The following is a 22,350-nucleotide window of genomic DNA, read 5'->3' on the forward strand; positions in this document are numbered from 1 at the left end:
GACATAATACAGGAGATGATCAGAGACTGCAGACATGGTACAGGAGATGATCAGAGACTGCAGACATAGTACAGGAGATGATCAGAGACTGCAGACATGATACCAGAGACAGTCAGAGACTGTAGACATGATACAAGAGACAGTCAGAGACTGCAGACATGGTACAGAAGCTGGTCAGAGATTGCAGACATGATACAAGAGATGGTCAGAGACTGCAGACATGATACAAGAGACAGTCAGAGACTGTAGACATGATACAAGAGACAGTCAGAGACTGCAGACATAGTACAGGAGATGGTCAGAGACTGCAGACATAATACAGGAGATTATCAGAGACTGCAGACATAGTACAGGAGATGATCAGAGACTGCAGACATGATACAAGAGACAGTCAGAGACTGTAGACATGATACAAGAGACAGTCAGAGACTGCAGACATAGTACAGGAGATGGTCAGAGACTGCAGACATAATACAGGAGATTATCAGAGACTGCAGACATGGTACAGGAGATGATCAGAGACTGCAGACATGGTACAGGAGATTATCAGAGACTGCAGACATGGTACAGGAGATGATCAGAGACTGCAGACATAGTACAGGAGATGATCAGAGACTGCAGACATGGTACAGGAGATGATCAGAGACTGTAGACATAGTACAGGAGATGATCAGAGACTGCAGACATGGTACAGGAGATGATCAGAGACTGCAGACATAGTACAGGAGATGGTCAGAGACTGTAGACATGATACAAGAGACAGTCAGAGACTGCAGACATAGTACTGGAGATGATCAGAGACTGTAGACATGATACAAGAGACAGTCAGAGACTGCAGACATAGTACAGGAGATGATCAGAGACTTCAGACATGGTACAGGAGATGATCAGAGACTGCAGACATAGTACAGGAGATGGTCAGAAACTGTAGACATGATACAAGAGACAGTCAGAGACTGCAGTCATAGTACAGGAGATGATCAGAGACTGCAGACATAGTACAGGAGATGGTCAGAGACTGCAGACATGATACAAGAGATGGTCAGAGACTGCAGACATAGTACAGGAGATGATCAGAGACTGCAGACATGGTACAGGAGATGATCAGAGACTGCAGACATGGTACAGGAGATGTTCAGAGACTGCAGACATGGTACAGGAGATGTTCAGAGACTGCAGACATGGTACAGGAGATGGTCAGAGACTGTAGACATGATACAAGAGACAGTCAGAGACTGCAGACATAGTACAGGAGGTGGTCAGAGACTGTAGACTTGATACAAGAGACAGTCAGAGACTGCAGTCATAGTACAGGAGATGATCAGAGACTGCAGACATAGTACAGGAGATGATCAGAGACTGCAGACATGGTACAGGAGATGATCAGAGACTGCAGACATAGTACAGGAGATGGTCAGAGACTGTAGACATGATACAAGAGACAGTCAGAGACTGCAGACATAGTACAGGAGATGGTCAGAGACTGCAGACATGATACAAGAGATGGTCAGAGACTGCAGACATAATACAGGAGATGGTCAGAGACTACAGACAAGATAGAATAGATGGTCAGAGACTGTAGACATGGTACAGGAGATGATCAGAGACTGCAGACATGGTACAGGAGATGGTCAGAGACTGTAGACATGGTACAGGAGATGATCAGAGACTGCAGACATAGTACAGGAGATGATCAGAGACTGCAGACATGGTACAGGAGATGATCAGAGACTGCAGACATAGTACAGGAGATGGTCAGAGACTGTAGACATGATACAAGAGATGGTCAGAGACTGCAGACATAGTACAGGAGATGGTCAGAGACTGCAGACATGATACAAGAGATGGTCAGAGACTGCAGACATAATACAGGAGATGGTCAGAGACTACAGACAAGATAGAATAGATGGTCAGAGACTGTAGACATGATGCAAGAGACAGTCAGACACTGCAGACATGGTACAGAAGCTGGTCAGAGATTGCAGACATGATACAAGAGATGGTCAAAGACTGCAGACATGATACAAGAGATGGTCAGAGACTGCAGACATGATACAAGAGATGGTCAGAGACTGCAGACATGATACAGGAGATGGTCAGAGACTGCAGACATGATACAAGAGATGGTCAGAGACTGCAGACATGATACAAGAGAAGGTCAGAGACTGCAGACATGATACAGGAGATGGTCAGAGACTGCAGACATGATACAAGAGAAGGTCAGAGACTGAAGACATGATACAAGAGAAGGTCAGAGACTGAAGACGTGATAAGATACAGGAGATGGTCAGAGACTGCAGTTCCTATGGACGTTAGTAGATAATGGCCGATCGGCCCTCTCACCTGACCCAGCGATGGTTCCTCTGATCAGGAGTCAGCTCACTCTGAATTGCCCATGGTGACTCCGCTGGGTAGAACCCAGATCTGTATTCTGGCAATGACTCTATTCCTTTCTCTGCCAGGAATGGCACCAGGCTGTGTGTCTTTCACTCTGGTGGCGCAGGGCAGTGGGGTTTCCTCTCTGATGGTGTTCCCTCAGCACTGCCCTCTCCCTCTGGAGTCCTGGGTGTACTTCCCTGAAAGCTTTCCCAGGCTCCTGTATCTCTCTCTCTCTCCCATTCAGCTGAGCCTGCTGTGTGGGCTGCAGTTTCCGTGTTACAGTGGGGCTGCCAGTCCTCGGGACTACATGTCCCACAATCCTCTTCTCCTTTTTCTATTCTATTTTTCCCTAGCTGATATAAAGGCGGGGGAAGAAACATAGTGGGAGGCTGTGCTGGCCAGTGCCGCTCACTAGTATAGCAGTGCACGTGCGGAGGAGAGGGAGAGGGAGGGGAAGGGGCGAAAGGAGAGCCCGCAGCTGCAGTGACAGCACTAGGGTTGGTGTCACCAGGTGCGGTATAACATGGTGTCACCCTCCTTCCACCAACTTTAGTCCCCCCTTCGTCAGTGCAGACCCCCCACTAAGTATAAACCCCTCTCTCAGTACAGACCCCCCTTCATCAGTATGGACCCCCCCAGGACAAACCACCCCCCTCCATTAGTAGACCCCCACCAGGACAACCCCCCCTCCATTAGTACAGATCCCCCCAGGACAAAGCCCCCCTTCATTAGTACAGACCCCCCAGGACAACCCCCCTCCATTAGTACAGACCCCCAGGACAAACCCCCCCTCTATTAGTACAGACCCCCAGGACAAAACCCCTCCATTAGTACAGACCCCCCAGGAGAACCCCCCCTCCACTAGTACAGACCCCCACAGGACAAATCCCCCCTTCATTAGTACAGACCCCCCAGGACAAACCCTCCTCCATTAGTACAGACCCCCCCAGGACAAACCCCCACCATTACTACAGACCCCCCAGGAAAACCCCCCTTCCACTAGTACAGACCCCCACAGGACAAATCCCCCCTTCATTAGTACAGACCCCCCCAGGACAAACCCCCCCTCCTCTAGTACAGACCGCCCACCAGGACAAACCCCCCTCCAATAGTACAGACCCCCCAAGAGGACAAACCCCCCTCCATTAGTACAAACCCCCCCCCAGGACATCCCCCCTCCATTAGTACAGACCCTCCCGGACAAACACCCCCCTCCATTAGTACAGACTCCCCCAGAACAACCCCCCTCCATTAGTACAGACCCCCCCAGGACAACCCCCCTCCATTAGTACAGACCCCCAGGACAAACACCCCCCTCCATTAGTACAGACCCCCAGGACAAATCCCTCCATTAGTACAGACCCCCCAGGACAAATCCCCCCCTTCATTAGTTAAAACCCCCCAGGTCAACCCCCCTTCATTAGCACAGACCCCCCAAGACAACTCCCCCTCCATTAGTACAGACCCCCCAGGACAACCCCCCCAATAGTACAGACCCCCAGGACAACCCCCCATTAGTACAGACCCCCAGGACAACCCCCCCATTAGTACAGACCCCCAGGACAACCCCCCATTAGTACAGACCCCCAGGACAACCCCCCCATTAGTACAGACCCCCCAGGACAACCCCCCAGGACAACCCCCCATTAGTACAGACCCCCAGGACAACCCCCCCATTAGTACAGACCCCCCAGGACAACCCCCCATTAGTACAGACCCCCCCGGACAACCCCCCATTAGTACAGACCCCCCGGACAACCCCCCCATTAGTACAGACCCCCAGGACAACCCCCCATTAGTACAGACCCCCCAGGACAACCCCCCCATTAGTACAGACCCCCCAGGACAACCCCCCCATTAGTACAGACCCCCCAGGACAACCCCCCCATTAGTACAGACCCCCCAGGACAGCCCCCCCATTAGTACAGACCCCCAGGAAACCCCCCATTAGTACAGACCCCCAGGACAACCCCCCATTAGTACAGACCCCCCAGGACAACCCCCCATTAGTACAGACCCCCAGGACAACCCCCCATTAGTACAGACCCCCCAGGACAACCCCCTCATTAGTACAGACCCCCCAGGACAGCCCCCCATTAGTACAGACCCCCCAGGACAACCCCCCGTTAGTACAGACCCCCCAGGAGAACCCCCCTCCACTAGTACAGACCCCCACAGGACAAATCCCCCCTTCATTAGTACAGACCCCCCAGGACAAACCCTCCTCCATTAGTACAGACCCCCCAGGACAAACCCCCACCATTACTACAGACCCCCCAGGAAAACCCCCCCTCCACTAGTACAGACCCCCACAGGACAAATCCCCCCTTCATTAGTACAGACCCCCCAGGACAAACCTTCCCTCCTCTAGTACAGACCGCCCACCAGGACAAACCCCCCTCCAATAGTACAGACCCCCCAAGAGGACAAACCCCCCTCCATTAGTACAAACCCCCCCCCAGGACATCCCCCCTCCATTAGTACAGACCCTCCCGGACAAACACCCCCCTCCATTAGTACAGACTCCCCCAGAACAACCCCCCTCCATTAGTACAGACCCCCCCAGGACAACCCCCCTCCATTAGTACAGACCCCAGGACAAACACCCCCCTCCATTAGTACAGACCCCCAGGACAAACACCCCCCTCCATTAGTACAGACCCCCAGGACAAATCCCCCCCTTCATTAGTACAGACCCCCCAGGTCAACCCCCCTTCATTAGTACAGACCCCCCAAGACAACTCCCCCTCCATTAGTACAGACCCCCCAGGACAACCCCCCCATTAGTACAGACCCCCAGGACAACCCCCCATTAGTACAGACCCCCAGGACAACCCCCCCATTAGTACAGACCCCCAGGACAACCCCCCATTAGTACAGACCCCCAGGACAACCCCCCATTAGTACAGACCCCCCAGGACAACCCCCCATTAGTACAGACCCCCCTGGACAACCCCCCCATTAGTACAGACCCCCAGGACAACCCCCCATTAGTACAGACCCCCCAGGACAACCCCCCCATTAGTACAGACCCCCCAGGACAGCCCTCCATTAGTACAGACCCCCCAGGACAACCCCCCCATTAGTACAGACCCCCCAGGACAGCCCCCCCATTAGTACAGACCCCCAGGAAACCCCCCATTAGTACAGACCCCCAGGACAACCCCCCATTAGTACAGACCCCACAGGACAACCCCCCATTAGTACAGACCCCAGGACAACCCCCCATTAGTACAGACCCCCCCAGGACAACCCCTCATTAGTACAGACCCCCCAGGACAGCCCCCCCATTAGTACAGACCCCCCAGGACAGCACCCCCATTAGTACAGACCCCCCAGGACAGCCCCCCATTAGTACAGACCCCCAGGACAACCCCCCATTAGTACAGACCCCCAGGACAACCCCCCATTAGTACAGACCCCCCAGGACAACCCCCCCATTAGTACAGACCCCCCAGGACAACCCCCCATTAGTACAGACCGCCCCAGGGACAAACCTCCCTCTATCAGTACAGACACATAACACCCGTGCGGCAGCTAGACAGGACAGTGTGAAGCCGCGCCGCCCGGGTGAAGAACAGATCGAGACAGGCAGCAGCTTAGGCGGGAGTGAGAGACAGAGGAGGAGAGTGGACAGAACAGGCTGCAGGCTCGGGCCGCCCCCGCCCCCCCAGCGAAGTCACTGCGCGGCTGGTCTCTCTCAACACAGAGACCAGCCGCTCCGATCTCCGGCGGCTGCTCTCCTCTGACAGGAGGAGGAGGGAGGGGGGACGGGCTCTAGCAGTGAAAAGCACAGCGGCCGCTCCGCGGCGGTGACCTGCGGACAGAGCTATCCAGAAGTGTCCAGAAGCACGGAGGGGAGAATGAGGAGGGAGGGGAGCACTCTGGCGCTTCAGCGCCCCCACCTCTCTGGCGCCTGGGTGCACTGCACCCCGTGCACCCGCCTGGGACCGGCCCTGTCCGCAGCATTCGAATTTGCCGCAAACACCCCAAATTGTTCGCTGTTCGGCGAACTTGCGAACAGCCAATGTTCGAGTCGAACATGAGTTCGACTCGAACTCGAAGCTCATCCCTAGTCAATACTATTGTTTCACTTTAAGCTTTATTAAAATCATGTATGTGCATTTTGTAAGTAAATTATTGATTTGATGTATTAATACACTATGGTAAAAATACTTTCTGTGTATGATGTAACAATGCAAAAATTCTTATTTTTTATGGTATGCATTATGTAGATGTTAAATAGACACCTAAATAAATTTTGCTTTTAGAAAAAGAGGTTGATGGGATAGCATAGAAACAGCAAAAGGTTAAAACATTATTTTAAAATCCTTAGGAAATAGTAGTGCCAATGGGCTATTATATGGAACCTAAGCTAAGGTAAATGGTCAGAGCAGATAAAAACTATATTAAAACGCTGAAGGAATGTTTCTTCAAGCCTGGTAACAACTGATGCCTTCCATGCATCCTCAGAAGTTAGTAGTAAGATCAGTTCAGAAACTGGTTTGAGAAATAGCTTGATTTCTTTAGTTTAAAAACTCTATCCTTAACTTCAAGAACATTTCCATCCTCCTTTGGAAAAATCTTGGTGACCTAGGAACCACCAATTTCTTTGTGGATAGCAATCCTTAGCAAAAACAACATTATTTTGGGGTTTTAAATGAGATTTTAGTGGCCTGGAACTTGTTCCTGGACTGCAAAGTTACAATGCTTTTTCTACCTTTCCCAGAAGGCTTTTGTAGGATTAGAAAAAGGGTTAAGAAAGAGGCACCAGTAACAATATCACGAAAGCTGTAGCTAGTGGCCATGTTGTTTGAAAACCTTAGGGCAGCCATAACAGCTTGGCTAACAGTTTAATATTACAGAAAAATGTGAACACACTCCCTCCTCCCTTGTGTTAAGGAATTCATAGTTTTATGCCGCGTACATGCGATTGGACTTTCTGGCATACTTGGTCCGGCACACTTTCCGACTGACTTTGTCCGCCAGGTGCGCCGGACTTTAAAACGGACGGACTTGCCCACACACTTTCCGGCTGGCTAAATCCGCCCGTCTTTCCGACGGACTTTCGCCGGAGTTACGGCGGACTTTCAGAATGAACAGACTTGCCCACACATGGACAAGTCCGTTCATTTTGAACGTGACTCAGGTACGACGGGACTAGAAAAGAAAGTCAATCTTGCTGCTTTTATCGGCGAGATTGACACCTTGCGAGCCCCGTCACGGGGCATACCAGGCCCTTAGGTCTAGTATGGATTATAAAGGGAACCCCCTACATCATAAGGGGACGGGGTCTCCGCCTATATAAGTCACAACGGAGCGCTCATAGAGCAGTCCAGCCAAGAGAGCGTCGTGTCAACATCTGGAAAAGAGAAGAGGGAAGAAGACAAGAAGACAAGAAGCCCAGAAGTCCGGACCTCCGCTGGCAAAAGAGCGGCCTGAAGACAGCGGAGGAGCTGGCCGAAGAATTGGAACACCGGGAGAAGAGGCCGGAGGGAGCAGAGAAGAACCAGCCGGACGCCGGGAGAAGAGGAACCAGAGGGACCCCCGAAGCCGGAAGAAGACCCCCGAAGCCAGAGGAAGACCCCCCCGGAGCTGTTTAATAAATTATTTTAAAAACTTGTGTAGTGTGTTTTATTATTGACGCTTTTTCCCTAGGTGAATGGGTATACCCCATACTCATTCACATAGGGTGGGGGGCCGGGATCTGGGGGCCCTCTTATTATAGGGGGCTCCCGGATTCCAATAAGCCCCCCGCCCGCAGACCCCGACAACCAACGGCCAGGGTTGTCGGGAAGAGGCCCTTGTCCTCATCAACATGGGGACAAGGTGCTTTGGGGTGGGGGGCCAGCCTCCCCCAAGGCACCCCCCATGTTGAGGGCATGCGGCCTGGTGAGGTTCAGGAGGGGGGGCGCTCGCTTATCCCCACCTCCTTTCCTGACCGGCAGGGCTGCGTGCTTGGATCGGGGTCTGGTATGGATTTTAGGGGGGACCCCATGCCGTTTTTTCGATGTAGGGGGTTCCCTTTATAATCCATACCAGAACTAAGGGCCTGGTATGCCCCACACTAGCCGCAATAGGAAAATTTGTTCTTCCTATTGCCGCGAGCGCGAAATGCAATACCCTGTCCTTGTGTCGTATCTGGTCCGTTGGACCAGCATACAGACGAACGGGCTTTCCGTCAGACCAGCACACAGACGAGCGGACTTTCCGCCAGAAATTGAGTCCAACGGAAAGATTTAAAACATGTTTCAAATCTAGGTCCGTCGGGCTTTCGAGAAAAAGTCAGCCGGAAAAGTCCGCTCGTGTGTACGCGGCATTAGACTTCAAAGGAACTGTTCTCTCAACAAAGAAAGCAGAACCAGGCTAGGTCTGTAAAAAACAGCTAATTTTGGCCTGGTAGGATGTTCAGGCCTGTCATAAACCTGTCACCCTCTCAATTCAGAGAACCAGCAGACACCGGTCATAAATACTTTAGTGCACATCAAGCTTAAACAGTGGAATAAGTATGAAATTTCAGCATGTTTCATAACTTCCAAAGTAATAATAGCACAGCCATAATATGGACATATTTAGTTTCCTCAGATAATTTGTAACATTTCAAGTCCAGACACCCCTATGTCAGGTCATATGGGAAACCACTGGTACCCCTTATTCCTCCCAGGTAAACTAGACATTGGGGACATGGCCTGTTTATATCTGTTTTGAAGGAATTCTCACGCTGAATAATAATATGGATATTTGCAATCTGTAAACACTATAGATGCAGAGATATGAATGTGTATCACAAAGTGTACCTGGGACATGGTCATGAATGTAGACACCTCGCAGTAACCAACATCTAAACAAGATGACCAGACGATTGGTCACTGGTCGCCGTCAACATCCCTTTGATCTGACAGAAAAGGGAGCTGCCAAGACAATGGTCAGTACTCCTTTTACCATCCAGGCAGGAACATCTGCCAAGTTTGAGAACCGATTACCCAGCTCATCGATAGAACTCTGATCAACCCTCGGACATTAATCACAAGTAATCTTCCTCCCCAATTCTACCTTATTTCTTTGTGGCAGTATATTGTCTTTATCTCTTTGAAACATTTTTTTTCTGTAAATGTTTTATTTGCACCAACTTTGACCTTTTCATAATAAACCCTTATGTTGAAGAGTGTGGCTTCTCCAAAGCTCTTAATGCAAGCTGTAAATGAACCTGCCTCTTAACCACCTCAATACTGGGCACTTTCACCCCCTTCCTTCCCAGACCAATTTTCAGCTTTCAGTGCTCTCACACTTTGAATGACAATTACTTAGTCATGCTACGCTGTTACCCAAATTACATTTTTATAATTTTGTTCACACTAATAGAGCTTTCTTTTGGTGGTATTTATTCACCACTTATTTTTTTACTTGTTGTGATATAAGCGAAAAAAGAGTGAATTTTTTGAAAATAATTTTTTTTTTCAACTTTCTGTTTTAAAAGAAACAAAAAAAAACAAATTTTGTCAAAAATTTAGGCCAAAATGTATTCTGCTACATGTCTTTGGTAAAAAAAAAATCCCAGTAAGTGTATGATCATTGGTTTGTGTGAAAGTTATAGAGTCTACAAGCTATGCTACGCATTATTGAAAATGTATCAATCCTAATGCACTGATGGCCTATCTCATTTCTTGAGGCCCTAAAATGTCAGGACAGTAAAAATATCCCCCAAATGACCCCTTTTTGGAAAGAAGACAGTCTGAGGTATTTAGTAAGAGGCATAGTGAATTTTTTGAAGTTGCAATTTTTTCCCCACAATGCTTTGAAAAATTAAAAAAATGTATATATATATATATATATATATATATATATATATATATATATATTTGTTTTCTTCACTAAATTGTCATATTTAAGTTAAGTTACGTTAAGTTAAGTTAAGATAAGTTAAGTTAAGATATTTAAGTTACTTCTCACACACGGTGCAGGCGTAATTGCAATTACATCCCAAAATACATTCTGCTATTTGTCCTGAGTATGGCGATACACCATATGTGAGACCTTTCAACAGCCAGGCCACATACAGAGGCCCAACATCCATGTAGCACCATCAGGTGTTCTAAAGGCATAAATTACACATTTCATTTCCTGAGTACCTATCACATTTTCGAAGGCCCTGGAGCACCAGGACAATGGAATTACCCACAAAATGACCACATTTTGGAAAGAATACAACCCAATGTATATTCTATGAGGCATAATGAGTCTTTTGAACACGTCATTTCTTTCCACAAGTTTTTGGAAAATGTGGAAAGAAAATGAAAACCTATTTTTTCTCACAAAGTTGTCAATTTAGAAGATCTTTCTAACACATAGCATGTACATAGCCAAAATGCCACCCCAAAATACATTCTGCTACTAATCCTGAGTATGGTGATACCCCACGTGTGAGACTTTTCGACTATCTGGCCACTTACATAGGCCCAACATGCAAGTAGCACCTTCAGGCTTCTAACACATAGCATGTACACACCAAGAATTACACCCCAAAATACATTCTGCTGAGCAAAGGATAAAAAAAGGCTCACCTGTGGTCTTAGCAGGCAGGAATACTGTTCCAGAGCAGTCAAAGCATTTGTCCAGACAGCCAAAGGAAATGTCCAGGAATTGTCCAGGCAGCAGACAGATATGGAAAAGTATGAACATGGTTCAGTACAGTCCAAGGTTAGCAGGCAGTTCAGGTAACAGGCAGAGGCATGGCCAGTTCAGGTGGCACGTAGAGGCATGGCCAGTTCAGGTGGCAGGCAAAGGCATGGCCAGTTCAGGTGGCAGGCAAAGGCATGACCAGTTCAGGTGGCAGCAGGCAGCACTATAACATTGGGCCTTGGTCAGGAAAGACCTGAGGACAGGTCAGTTTAAATTTCTTGGCGACTAATCTGTGTGGGAAGCCTTTGCAGTTGGTCCATGCTGTCCCACAGGCCACAGTCTTCTTTTGGTACAAATGGCGGAAAAGTGGGAGACTTGTGTAGAAATTGTCTACGTATAGGTGGCAACCTTTCCCAAGCAATGGTTCTGTCAGCTGCCAGACAATTTTGCCACTTGTTCCCATGTAGGTAGGGCATCCAGTGGGGTTTAGCTGTCTGTCTTTTCCCTCATAAATGATAAAGTAATATGTGTAACCCATGGCCCTGTCACACGCCTTATAAAATTTTACCCCACGTCTGGCTCTTTTACTGGGGAGGTATTGCTTTATTCCAAGTCTTCCGGTGAAGTGTACTAGGGATTCATCTACACAAATATTTATATCAGGGTTAAACATCTGCTTGAAGCTGGCGCAAAAAAATTGATTAGGGGCCGAATCTTGAATAATTTATCATAACTGGGATGATTTCGAGGGAGCCATTGGGCATTGTTGTTGAAATGTAAAAATCTCATAATCATCTCGTAACGGGTTCTGGGCATCATTGACGAATAGACTGGCATGTGGTAGATAGGTTGGGTAGACCAGTAGGCATGGAGTTCAATTTTTTTGTCAGCCCCATGTTGAGGGTGAAAATTTTAAATTCTTCCATGGTGAGGGGTTCCAAACAAAAGGACGGGCATATGAAGAATTTGGATTGTTGGCTATATGTTGGCTGGCGAATAGATTACATTGCTCCACAATGTAATTTAGGAGATCATTGGTAAAAAAATAAGTGAAAATAATAAATTGGGGTTATATTTTCCGACTGTATCTAAGGGCCTGGCTGGGCTGTAAAAAGGGGAATTACAGGTTCTACTGACGTATCGGGCAGCCATGTTGGATACAGTAGAACATCTGGGAGGCTAGTATGGGCCCTGCCTCATTGATGGGATGCTCCATTGCTAGCATCTGGCCCATCCTCTAGGACGGTTGCAGAAATGCTGGTGGGTGTCTGCCTATCCCGGAGTGCTGCGCTGCTGGTGGATGTCTGCGCCTGCTCATATCTCCAGATTCTCCTTGTCAGGATTCTATCTTCCTCGGTTTCTATCTTGGAGCCACTGCTTTCCACTGGCTCATAGTCGCTATCTGAGTCTGACGGAGAGAGTTCCCCGCTACTTTCGTCCGACATACTCTGGAGTATCTGGAGAGCCTCCTCAGCATTGTAGAATCTTCTGGTCATGTTGGCGGGCAGATGTGCCAGATGGCAGGCAGATGTGCCATGGCGGGTGGCAGATGTGTCAGATGGCGGGCAGCAGATGTGCCAGATGGCAGGTGGCCTTGTCGGATGGTGGGCGGCTAGATGTGCCTGATGTTGGTGGACAGATGTGCCTGATGTTGGCGGGCAGATGTGTCAGATGGTGGGCGGCAAGTGTGCCAGATGGCGAGTGGCAGATGTGCCAGATGCTGGGCAGCTGTGCCTGATGTTGGCAGGCGGCAGATGTGTCATATGATGGGCGGCAAATGTCTCAGATGGCGGGCGGCAGATGTGCCAGATGTTGGGTGGCTTTGGCAGATGTTGGGGCAGCTGTGCCTGATGTTGGCAGGCAGATGTGCCTGATGATGGTGGGCAGATGTGCCTGATGATGGCGGGCGCCAGATGTGTCAGATGGCAGATGGCTGATATGCCAGCTGTTGACGGGCTGATGTGCCAGCTGTTGACAGGCTGATGTGCCAGCTGTTGGCGGACAGATGTGCCAGTTGTTGACGGGCAGATGTTCACTGTATGACAGGCGTTTTCACTGTTTTGGGGACACTGTGTTTTGGGGACACTAGCTGGGTGATCAGTGGGTAAACAGCAGACAAACAGCTAAAAACTCACTGATCTCCCGGCTGCAGCACAGATCTCTCTTCCTCTCCTCACTGATAGGCTCTGTGTGAGGAGAGGAAGAGATGAGAGCAGTTACAACCGCTCTCTATTTACACTACATGATGACTGTGATTGGACACAGTCATCATGTGATCAGGAGGGCCAATCACAGAGCCCTCCTGTCTTGTACAACTCTCCTGTCTCTGGGAGATCGGGATCGTGCCGCTGCGCGGGCATGCATGGGCGTGATCCCCTGTCAGATGCCACCCCTCCCTCTCTGTTTACATTACGATGGCTGTGATTAGACACAGCCATTGTGCGGATCAGGAGGGCAAATCACAGTGCCCTACTTCCGCTCTGAGATGAGGCGTGTCTCCATGGGACACGCACGCATCAGGATCGCGCAGCTGCATGGGGGCGTGCTGGCGCGATCCTGCTCCTTCTGAAGGATGTTCAGGAATGTCCACTCAGAAGGAGAGAGCTCCCACCTGGCCGTTTATGTGCAGTGGCTGGGTGGGAAGTGGTTAAAAAGCACTACTCTTGTAGAGTAAGGCCTCTGAGCAGACCTGTCTGTGGTGGCAGTGTGTGTTGCAAATGCTTATTCTAAAATTATAATTGGTATTGCTAAAATTACGAGTCTCCCCCGACTCGGTCTAAACAGGGTGGTCGCAGTTAAAGGGTTAATTGCATAATTAGATTAGTCTAAAAGAACCGCACTACAGGATTGAATTGGTAAACTACTGAAAGTAAAACAAAATAGTGTATAATCAAATTATATGAAAATAAAAAAATCAATCATTTAAACTGACAAAAGAATTTGAAAAATTATATGTTGAATTAAAAATTAAGAAACAATGTGATATAAACAAGAAAAAAGTCCCAAAATGAAATCATTATTAAGGTGTCCTTTTATGAAACTGCGGTAAAATACCGTGATTCAGTTCTCAGGCATTCTCAGAGGAGATCGCTCTCCTCTGAGTGCCTGTTTATGAAAGTGTGTAGATCGCTTCTCATGTTGAGTTGAGGAGCAATCTACAAACGCCGGGAACTCCTGAGAACAGCTCCTCTCACTGTAATCTTGTGTGATGTAGCGGGATTACAGTATGAGGAAGCGTAAAAGATACAAAAGTTTAACACACAGCCAGAGGCATAACTATAACCTTCAGGGCCCCAGTGCAAGAAACCATGAAGGGCCCCTGACCCACAGTATGATGGGGGGGTATTGTGAAAGGATGAGGGGCAGTATGACGGGGTATTTTGACAGGAGAGGGCAGTGTGACCAAAGAAGGGTATCTGGAAAGTGTGACCAGAGGGGGGAGTGTGATAAGAGGGGGCACTGTGAAAGAAGGGGGGCAGTGTGACAAGAAGGGGCACTACGATGGGGGCAGTGTGACAGGAGGGGGCAGTATGACAGGGGGGCAGTGTGACAGAGGGATATTGTGACAAGAGGGGGGCAGTGTGACAGGAAATGATACATGGGAAGTATTACAAGAGGGGGGCAGTATACTGAGTCAGCACTGTGAAAGGAGGGGGGCTGTTTAACAAGAGGGGGTAGTGTGACTGGAGGGGGGTAAATATGAAGGGGGCAGTGTGACAAGGGGGCAGAATGATGGAGGGGCAGTGTTACAGGAGGGGGCAGTATGACAGGAGGGTATTGTGCCAAGGGGGCAGTGAGACAGGTGGGGGCAGTATGATGGGGAAATAGTATGACGTGGGCCATGTGATAAAAGAGGGGCTATGTGGCAGGTGGGGGGGGGGCAGTGTGAGAGGGGACAGGTGGGGGGGCAGTGTGAGAGGGGACAGGTGGGGGGGCAGTGTGAGAGGGGACAGGTGGGGGGGCAGTGTGAGAGGGGACAGGTGGGGGGTCCAGTGTGAGAGGGGACAGGTGGGGGGGCAGTGTGAGAGGGGACAGGTGGGGGGGCAGTGTGAGAGGGGACAGGTGGGGGGGCAGTGTGAGAGGGGACAGGTGGGGGGCAGTGTGAGAGGGGACAGGTGGGGGGAGGCAGTGTGAGAGGGGACAGGTGGGGGGGCAGTGTGAGAGGGGACAGGTGGGGGGGCAGTGTGAGAGGGGACAGGTGGGGGGTCCAATATGAGAGGGGACAGGTGGGGGGGCAGTGTGAGAGGGGACAGGTGGGGGGGCAGTGTGAGAGGGGACAGGTGGGGGGGAAGTGTGAGAGGGGACAGGTGGGGGGGCAGTGTGAGAGGGGACAGGTGGGGAGGCAGTGTGAGAGGGGACAGGTGGGGGGCAGTGTGCGAGGGGACAGGTGGGGGGGCAGTGTGAGAGGGGACAGGTGGGGGCAGTGTAAGAGGGGACAGGTGGGGGGGCAGTGTGAGAGGGGACAGGTGGGGGGTCCAATGTGAGAGGGGACAGGTGGAGGGGCAGTGTGAGAGGGGACAGGTGGGGGGGCAGTGTGAGAGGGGACAGGTGGGGGGCAGTGTGAGAGGGGACAGGTGGGGGGCAGTGTGAGAGGGGACAGGTGGGGGGGCAGTGTGAGAGGGGACAGGTGGGGGGGCAGTGTGAGAGGGGACAGGTGGGGGGCAGTGTGAGAGGGGACAGGTGGGGGGGCAGTGTGAGAGGGGACAGGTGGGGGCCAGTGTTGTGCTTAACTTACATGAGAAGCACATATGAAAGAAGCAGGATGCTTCCTTGTGAAGTCCGCAGGATGTCCCTCCAGGCAGCACAGTTCACTTCCCGAGTATCATTGTATCCAATGGAGAGGGGAGGGGCCTCTGACCTGAGCATGTATCAGCAAGACTCAGAGTGTACAAGCAGAGGGACAAACTTGTGCACTGAATCTGGTGCCTGCTCGGGTCAGAGGCCCCTCCCCTCTCCATTGTACACACTGATGCTCGGGAAGTGAACTGTGTGCTGCCTGGAGGGACATCCCGCAGAGCGCAGACATCACATAGCTGCCGATCGCCCCCTCCCCTGTATAGTTAGATGCCAGCCAGAGGTACAGGGGAAGGTGCGGCGTCTTGGGGCCCCCCACACTGGCAGAATTCCAAGGCCCAGTCGCAAGTGTGACTGTTGCGACCCTGGTAATTCCGCCAGTGCACACAGCACACATTATTCCCCAACATATTAATAAAATAATAAAGTTAAATTCCCCCTACACAATATACATTAACCTAATTATTAAAAAAAAACATTGTTTTTATCAATATTTAAAGATCATACATGTCCCTATTTAAATGTGAATGGTGTATAGTAAATGAATGTAATCCACATATGTAATGCAGCTATACACCATTCATATAAATGCAAAATACATTTATTATCATTAAAAAATAATTTTAATAAAGTATACAAGTATAAATATTTATTAATAAATTAAAATAAAATATATTTCATAATTGATAAACATAAAAATTGATAAACTGGTGCGATGCGAGAACACTGCGAATCCACTGCGCCTTCCCGCATCGCACCAACTCGCATGTCAGTTAACACTGCCATATGCGAATCGCTGGGGAGTGTCAATACATTGTTAACGACACCCCCAGTTCAGCTTCCATATCGCACTGCGAAGTGACAGTTCGGACATGAATTGGATCGCATATGTGTGAACACACATGCAATCCGATTCTGGTCTGAACAGAAAAAAGGGTCCTGTGCGTGTTTGCACCAAATGCGGTGCGATATCAGCCATACTATCTGTACGGCTAATATCGCACCGCACAGACATCGCATGTAATGTGAACAGCAGTTCGCTGCGAATTACATGCAATTCTTGTGCGATGTCTGGCATCGCACAAGTGGCCTAAAAGTGCGAATCACATCCGATCTCGGACACCGCAGCAGTGGGAACTGGCCCTAAATCATATTGCATTTGCACCAAAATGGTATTTGGTCCGCACTGGAATCGGATCGCATGGGTGTGAACACCCATGCGATCCGATTCCTACACCATTACATGGTTCGCACTGCAATCTGTGAAATGATCTGGGGGTGTCATTAACTTTACATTGACACTTGCAGTGGTACGCAGATGTCAATGTAGGTGTGATGTGGAAACTCGCACAGGAAGTACGCTGGTTCATGCATCGCACAAGTGTGAACCCAGCCAGAGACGTGAACATCTAAAAAAAAATATCTATCTATCTATCTATCTATCTATCTATCTATCTATCTATCTATCTATCTATCTATCTATCTATCTATCTATCTATCTATCTATCTATCTATCTATCTATCTACACTATAAATTCCTATCCTGCTGGTTTTGGGGTGTGTGATGGTGGGGAAGATGTGCTCTGACTGTTTGGTGAAAGAAAGAAGTCAAAAGACTTCTTGCTTTCTCCAGAATACTCAGCCAGCTTCGTGCTTCTCACTTTGATTCTCCATCTCTGGAATGGTGAATCAGAAAGTGAGAATTCTGTCACAGATCGCCAGTGAGGTGCCGAGATCGCACCTTCATAAACTGGCCGTTTCTGTGACAGTCAGTTACAGATTCTCACTGTGCTGAGATAATCTGCGGAGAACATGTTCTCCACTGATTATCTCAGTTTCATAAACTGGTAATGAGCTGAGATCAACGTCGAGACTCGGGATCGCAGCTGATCTCAGTTTCATAAAAGGACACCTAAGTGATAAAAACCAAAATCAATTATGGTGACATAAAATTGTGAAAATGGATGACAATGATTGTAGAAAGAGAGGTCACAAATCAATGTTCAAATGGTGATCATAAAAAGTTAATCAACAAGCACCCAGTGAAGAATCCACCACCTATAAAAATGCACGCTTACCAAAGGCAAGCTACAGATCAGCTTGTATGCAGATACCCACTCAGTGGGGACAACACAATCGATCTCCTCACAGAGGAAAGACAAGCAGGAATCCTCCGTCCAGTGAATCCAAGTGGTCAGCAGGGGAGACCCAGACGGATAAAAATACATTCTCCATAGTGTAAATCCGTATATAACAATTTATTAAAACAGGGGATAATTGCACTTACATAGGATTCTTCACTGGGTGCTTGTTGATGAACTTTTTATGATCACCATTTGAACATTGATTTGTCTTCAGTGACCTCTCTTTCTACAATCATTGTCATCCATTTTTGACTTGTCCTTCATCGCGAGTTAGCAAGGAGATCAGGGATCTGACACCCGCGTTCATCACATATTGGCTGGCAGTGTAGTGGGATAGTTTCGCATTAAGAGCATTCAGTGAATTGTTAGGCATTAGCCTGCACTGAACAATTGTAACCTTTGTGGAAGCAGTCCTTAGAGACAAGCTGGTGCATATTTTTTTTTTTTAAAGACATACAGCAACAGCTCCTTCCTGCACCTTCTTCCTATCTCTGCTTTCTGTTCTATCTTTTCTGTTTGCAACATGTCTGGGTTATCAGCATATAAAAAGATGAGCAAAAATGAACTGACTGCTAAGTGTGCAGGAAGAGGAATTGATGTTGGTGGCAAAAATCGTGAAGGCTTGATACAGGCCCTACAGGAGTTTGATACCCGTGCAGACCAGAACCTGGGGGAAACTGGACCAGAAAGGGTTTCCGCTACTCCAGAGTCCAGTGGTTCAGAGGTGGCCTCACCAGATGGGCATGCAGAAATTGATACTAGAATACCATGGATTGTTACCTCCAAGCCACCGCCTGAGCAGGCTAGCACCAGATTGCCTGAAACCAGCATAGACTCTCCTCAAATGCAGGAAACGCTACAAAACCTCAGGGAGACAGATCCTATGGTGTAACTGCAGTTTCTTGAGTAGCAGGCTGAGCGAGAGGAATGCAGGCCTGAGAGAGAGGCTGCGGAACGCCAGGCTGAGAGGGAGGCTGATCGTTGGCACGAACTGGAGATGGCTAGGATCCAGCAGCAGTGACAGGCTCAGAACCTCAGTATCCTTAGAGCACAGGAATGCCTCTCCGCCAGTGACCCCGGCAGCCAAATTTCCCATTATGGAAAAGGACAGTGACATTGACGTGTATCTACTGTCGTTTGAAAAAACTTGCCATCAGTACCATCTGCCCCCAGCACAATGGGCCCGGTACCTGACTCCAGGGCTATGAGGCAAGGCCCTGGATGCTTATGTTAAACTGTCAGCAGAGCAGGATGACAATTATGAGGCCCTAAAGGCTGCGATCATCCAAAAGTTTCAGCTAACCCCGGAAGTGTACCAGAAGCATTTTAAGTCCTTGCAAAAGGAGCCTGGTGATTTATACCTGGATGTGGCAAGTTGCTTACGCACCACATTCCGGCAGTGAACTAAAGGCTTGAAAGCCAATTCTTTTGAGTCCCTGGAAGATCTTATGATTGAAGATCAACTTTTGCACATCTGTCCTACAGACGTCAGACAGTTTGTGCTGGAGCGAAAGCCAAGCTCTGCCAAGGCAGAAGCAGAACTGGCAGATACCTATATCCACTCTCGGGTATCTGACTATCGCAAGGCTCCTCCGAATGGCTGGAAAGGAGGGAAATCACACATGGCAACCCCTCCTCTGCCTGCCAACCAAGTTCCTCAGCAGCCAGAACCTGCAGCTCCTGGTGCCAAGGCCTTCCTGACTGACAACCGCAGATACTACAACTGTGGGAGAGCCGGACATCTCAGAACGCAGTGCCCTGAGCGGAAGAAGATGACATCCCCTGGCCATCTGGCCAGAAACCCTTCTGCTGTGCTGCTCGTCAGTGAGAAACCTCCAGCAACCAATGCCAACTTGCAGCCAGTCATCGTAGGCTACCGGACTGTAATGGGCTTTCATGACACCGGAGCTGAAGTCACTTTGGTCAGACCAGAGGTGATAGAAGTAACGGACATCATCCCAGAGAAGTTTCTTACCCTCACCAGAGTTGGGGGGAATCGTTCCTGTTACCCCGTGCCTATGTTTTCATTGATTGGGGTGCCAGAAGTGGAATTAGAGAGGTGAGTGTCTTGGAGGAGATCCCCACTGCTGTGTAATTGGGTGCTGATTTAGGTACCCTTGTTTCTTACTATGCCCCTGCTAAGAGCACCCAGGATGCTCCCACGGAACTCTCTGGACCTACCAAGGTACTGTTAACAGATGTTGGGGTAATATCTGGGCAACCTGTGGATGGACATAGGGAGGGGGAGGGTGGATTTGAAGTGCAAGGTCCTCCTTCTTCTTTAGAGACAGGAGAGGAGACCCCTTTGCTTGTGAATGTAACTGACGTATGTTCCAATGATGCTGCACTGGTAAATGTTAAATTTGATGACGATGATGATGATGATGCATTGCCAGTATTGGTGGTCACTCACAGTGCTGTAAAGGCAGCCGAGGTGCAGGCCCTGATCGCAGAAGAGCAGGAGGAGGTCTCTGGGACCTCTCCCGGTTCTGACCCAGTGGACTCCACCTCTGTTGAGCCTCAGCAGCCATCCTTGTTTGCCACAGGACTGATGGCTGGGACTTGTTGTTCTGCCTTTGAAACAGCACTGCAGACAGACCAAACACTAGCACAGCTCAGGAGTCTAGCTGATCGCCCCCCTGCTGAGAATGACAAACAAAAGGTCTACTGGGACAAAGGAAAACTGTACAGAGAAGGTTTGCCTGCAGACTAGGTTTGCCTGTTTGCCTAGCAGGGCACCAGGTGGACACCGGGGCACATCCTCCCAGTAAACAGTCGGCCTATCGCGTCTTCCTGGAGGTGCTGGCCGACATGAAGAGGAAGGTGGAGGAAATGCTGCAGCTGGGGGTGATTCAGAAGTACCACAGTGCCTGGGAATCCCCAGTAGTCCTGGTCCCCAAAAAGGACCAGACAACCAGGTTCTGTGTGGACTGCCGGAAGCTGAATGCCATCACCACTGCAGATGCCTACCCCTTCCCCCTGGATTAATGAGTTGTTAGATAGGATAGGCTGGCGGCTGCCCACTATATCACAATCATGGATCTGAGCAGGGGGTACTGGCAAATTCCTCCGGCCCCTGAGGCTCGGGAAAAGTCAGCCTTCATCACCCCATTTGGCTTGTTCGAATTTACTGTCATACCATTTGGGATGAGGAATGCCCCAGCTACCTTCCAGAGAGTCAAAAATGATTTACTGGAGGGGCTGGAAACCTTTTCAGTAGCCTACATGGATACCATTGCCGTGTTCAGCCCTACCTGGGAAGAACACCTGGTGCACCTGTCACAGGTACTGGACTAACTAACAGCTGCCAATCTGACTGTCAAACTCAGTAAGTGTCAGATTGGCATGACTGATGTGCAGTACCTGGGACACCAGGTAGGAGGAGGCACCCTGAAACCTGAGACAGGGAAGGTTGAGGCCACCCTGGCCTGGCCTACCCCCCAAACCAAAAAGCAGGTTATGTCTTTCTTGGGGACCGCTGACTACTATAGGAAGTTTGTATGTAACTAGAGTAGCCTGCCAAACCTCTGACTGACCTAACCAAAAAGAAACTGCCCAAAGTGGTGTCTTGGACACCAGAATGTGAGCAGGCATTTCAGGCCTTGAAGGAGGCACTGGCCAGCACCCCTGTGCTGCAGGCTCCAGACTTCACCCGCAATTTCCTAGCACAGACGGATGCCTCTGCCTATGGATTGGGTGCAGTCCTGAGCCAGGTGGATGATGCTGGAGAGGAGCATCCCATCCTCTACCTGAGCTGGAAGCTGCTTCCCCCGGAAGTAGCATACACCATGATTGAAAAGGAGTGTCTTGCGATCGTGTGGGCTCTCCAGAAGTTACAAACATACCTTTACGGACGGCACTTCACTGTGATCACAGATCACAATCCCTTGAGCTGGCTAAATCGTGTTGCTGGGGAGAATGGCAAACTCCTTTGGTGGAGCTTAATTCTGCAGCAATACAATTTCACTATCCAGCATAAGAAAGGCAGCACCCATGGCAATGCTGATGGGCTGTCACAACAAGCAGAGCCCACAGGAGTTGGTTACGTCAGGAGGGAAATTGTAGTTCTCTCCCATGCAACCACCTAAGGGGGAGGTGTAAAAAAGCTGTAAAAGCTGTAGCTAGTGGCCATGTTGTTTGAGAACCTTAGGGCAGCCATAACAGCTTGGCTAACAGTTTAATATTACAGAAAAATCGGAACACACTCCCTCCTCCTTTGTGTTCAGGAATTCATAGTTTTAGACTTCAAAGGAACTGTTCATTTGAAGCAGAACCAGGCTAGATCTGTAAAAACAGCTAATGTTGGCCTGGCAGGATGTCCAGACCTGTCGTAAACCTGTCACCCTCTCAATTCAGAGAACCAGCAGACACCGGCCGTAAATACTTTAGTGCACATCAAGCTTAAACAGTGGAA

The sequence above is a fragment of the Aquarana catesbeiana genome, linkage group LG05, assembly GCF_042186555.1.
Source record: "Aquarana catesbeiana isolate 2022-GZ linkage group LG05, ASM4218655v1, whole genome shotgun sequence".
NCBI classification, from domain to species: domain Eukaryota; kingdom Metazoa; phylum Chordata; class Amphibia; order Anura; family Ranidae; genus Aquarana; species Aquarana catesbeiana.